A 3,429-nucleotide genomic window follows, 5' to 3' on the forward strand; every position below is an offset into this window, starting at 1 on the left:
TGCACAGCAGCATCAGCTGGGAACTTCAAAAGACCGTCCCACCTCAGAGAATCGAGTGATTGTGGCTGATGCTGACATCAGCCAGACCGAGACCACTGCATCGGGCGTTATATTTTCTTGTTAGAGCATTTGTGGGTGCAGGGGACAGCGACCCTTCTGAGGCTAGCAGAGGAAAAACAGAGGTTATTTGTGGGATAGCGATGATGTTGGGGCGGGGGGGGGGGGGAGGCGCTAAACCCCCTTCATAGTCTCTATGCAGGCCCTTTCCCCAGCCACCCAAATAAACCTTCCACCCAAATAAAACGACGCTTCTCTGCTAACATAGCTTCAAACCAGTCCCCTAGCTCTCCCCTTGCAAGCAGGGGGCTGCCCCAGCCCTAGCATAGAGGGTTGTGGCCACCTCTCCCAGCCTCAGTTGGAGCAGTAAACCCGGATGGAGCCACCCCAGAGGAGACAAGGCGGGGAGGACTTATGTGTTAAGTCAGGTTGGGTGCTAGAGGGCCAAGTCCTGTACTGAGTGGGGATTTCGGTCCCGTTTGTATTGTTCCTGTTGTCGTGAGAGGCATTTTGAACAAAGAGGACAGGCTGGGCCCTCCCAGGAGGAGCTGGCGAGCCCTGTGAGGAGTGGGGGCCGGTTAGGACAGTACGTTCTGATATGGTGCCCCCTGTCCCCTTAGAGCCAGGAGGGCAGAGGCAGAGGTGGGAGATTCTGAGTCATATGGGTGGGACGGGACTATTCTCCCAAAGAGGGTAGTTGAGTTGCACTGTAAAGGTGTCCAAAGGAGAGGTGAGCCCGGGCCGCGTGGCTCAGTGGCTGAGCATCGACCTATGAACCAGGAGATCGCAGTTCGGTTCCTGGTCAGGGCACATGCCTGGGTTGCAGGCTTGATTCCCAGTAGGGGGCGTGCAGGAGGCATCCGATCAATGATTCTCTTTCATCATTGAGGTTTCTCTCTCCCTCTCCCTTCCTCTCTCTGGAACCAGTAAAAGATATTAAAAACAGAAACAAAGGAGATGTGACCTTTGTGACTGGCCCCCTCCCCTCTTCCCGCCCTGACGGGTCCCTCTGACCATTTGCAGACCCCCTTTCATGGCCCATGCACCCCCTGCCATGAAGAGACAAGCAGAGCCCAACCCAACGTGGTCAGCTCCACACATGTTTACTGAGGCCCTTAAAGGAAACAACAGATCCCCAAATATTGCATCCGCTCAGCACTCAGCAGTTCGCGGCGCACTTCCAACTGCATCCTGCGGTCCCGTGATAACCCTGAAAGAAAAGACGTTATGACCCCCACTCCATAGATAAGAAACCAAGGGCCAGAGAAGAGAAACAACTGCTCGCAGTCGGTTCAGTGCAGGCTGCCCGACTCCTGGGGCTCTTTCCATGTCAACTCCCTGCCTTCCTGGCCTGTCGTCTGCTGCCTCACTGGGGAGTTTGGGGCCTGTACCTCTCGGGAACACCCCGCGCCCGTCTCTCCACAACTGGTGTGGCCTCCAAAATCCCCAGGCTCCCTCCCTTCCCTTTCTCCTGCTCTGCCCTCCCTGTGTGTTTACCATCCACAACGGCCTCTCCTTGTTCCATGTATTTCTCCAAAGTGTTCCTGTTTAACCATTCAGCTAGATTTAATCTCCCTCCGAGTACAGGTGGGTGTCTGTGGCACCTGCCAACCAGGTAGGTATTCAGCCAGGACATGCTGATAGGTTCACTGGTAATCCACTGACCACCTCCCTGTAGGTTGGAACCTCTTGATCTTCCCTCTTTCGTTTCCCAGGGTGCGCTCAAAGGGTCTGCGGTGGGCTGGAGCCTGGCGAGGCACCGTGCATCTGTGCACTTCGCTGGGGTGGGGGTGGGGGAGGGGTGGGGCGCATGCCGCCACTGTGCCTGCTGCTGCTGCCTCTGCAGGGTGGGGACGAGGCCAGCGCTAGGCTGTGGACATCTCAAGTCCTCTTCTCCCTCTGAAGTCCCTCACTGCCACGGGCATCCAAAGATGACACCAGAAAGCACACAACCTCTTGCCTTCCCCATTCAAAGAGTTCCATAACCAATATCTCAGTTAGCCCCCAAAACCCTTGGGAAGGCAAAGGGAGGATTATTTACGAGGGACTTGTCTGAGGCCACACTGAGTTCAGCATAAGCTGGGACCGAGAGCCACTCCCCGAAGGCCAGCCATTCTTGTCCAGCTCTGCTTTGCACTGGATGACTGCCTACCTGTTTGTGTGTCCTCACACAAACGTATTAAGTCTGAGCCTTGGCCAGTGTGCTCAGTGGTTAGAGCGCCAGCCGTTCAATTCCTGGTCAAGGGCATGTACCTGGGTTGCAGGTTCGATTCCAGGCCCCGGTCAGGGTGCATGTGGGAGGCAACCAATAGATGTGTCTCTCTCACATCGATGTTTCTCTCCCCGCCCCCCACTCTCCCCATCTTCCACTCTCTCTCTGAAAATCAACGGACAAAAATATCTTCAAGTGAGGATTTTTAAAAATTAAAAGAACTTATCAGGCTAATATAGACTGAGGGTGACACACACACCTTTACAAGATGTGCAGCCACAGAAAACCTTATAAAGCAAGATGCCCAATAACACAATTCAGGGTCCATTCAAAGGGCCTTAGAGATAATCCACTGCAACCCACTCACTTCAAATGCGGAAACTGAAGCCCGGGAAGGGATGAGACTTGCCCAAGGTCACAGCTCAATGGAGGCCTCTGGGCTCTAGGGATAGTGCTCCTTCCACTGTCTGTGCACTTAGCACACAAGGCAAAGCCGGGAGCAGAGGGGCTCTAAGAGCCTGAGGCAGCAACGGGTCTGACCCCCCACTTCAGTCTGAGCATGAGGCAGCAAGGGGGTCTGACCCCCACTTCAGTCCGGGACTTTTGTCCAAGGGGGGGATGCTCCAGACTTCCTCCGGGAGGTGCAGGGTGGGAGCAGGAAGTGGCTGCAACCTGTTCCTTGTGCACCTGGGAGCAGCCACAAAGTCTGGGTCCCAGAGACCAAACGTTCTTTGTCCTTTGTGTCCCTTCAGCTCTTATCTCTGTGTCCACTGAGTGGCAGAGGCCCAGGCCCAGCACCTTCCAGACCTGGGAAATGGAAACCTGGGGGGAAAGGTGAGGGGTGGGTGCAAAGCAATACCTCCCTCAACACCACCCCACCTCCAACAGGCTCCTTGGCCACTCGGGAGAGAGCCAGGTGTGGCTGACAACAGGGCCCGCACCGCCAGGAGCCTTCCTCCCACCTCCTACCCCCGTTCCGCCCCCCTGGCTCCAAAGGAAGGCGCGTGAGGTGTGGCTGCTTTACCCAGTTTAGTTTGGGTTTTTTTCCTTTCCCTGTACTCCACTTCATGCATTCTTTCTGAAGGGCATGCTAAGGGGTTTTGGCCTAGAATGAAGCCTCAGGCTCCCCACCCTGCGCCCCTGAGAAATGGGCGCAAAGG

This window comes from Myotis lucifugus, unplaced genomic scaffold, assembly GCF_000147115.1.
Source record: "Myotis lucifugus unplaced genomic scaffold, Myoluc2.0 scaffold_589, whole genome shotgun sequence".
Classification (NCBI taxonomy): domain Eukaryota; kingdom Metazoa; phylum Chordata; class Mammalia; order Chiroptera; family Vespertilionidae; genus Myotis; species Myotis lucifugus.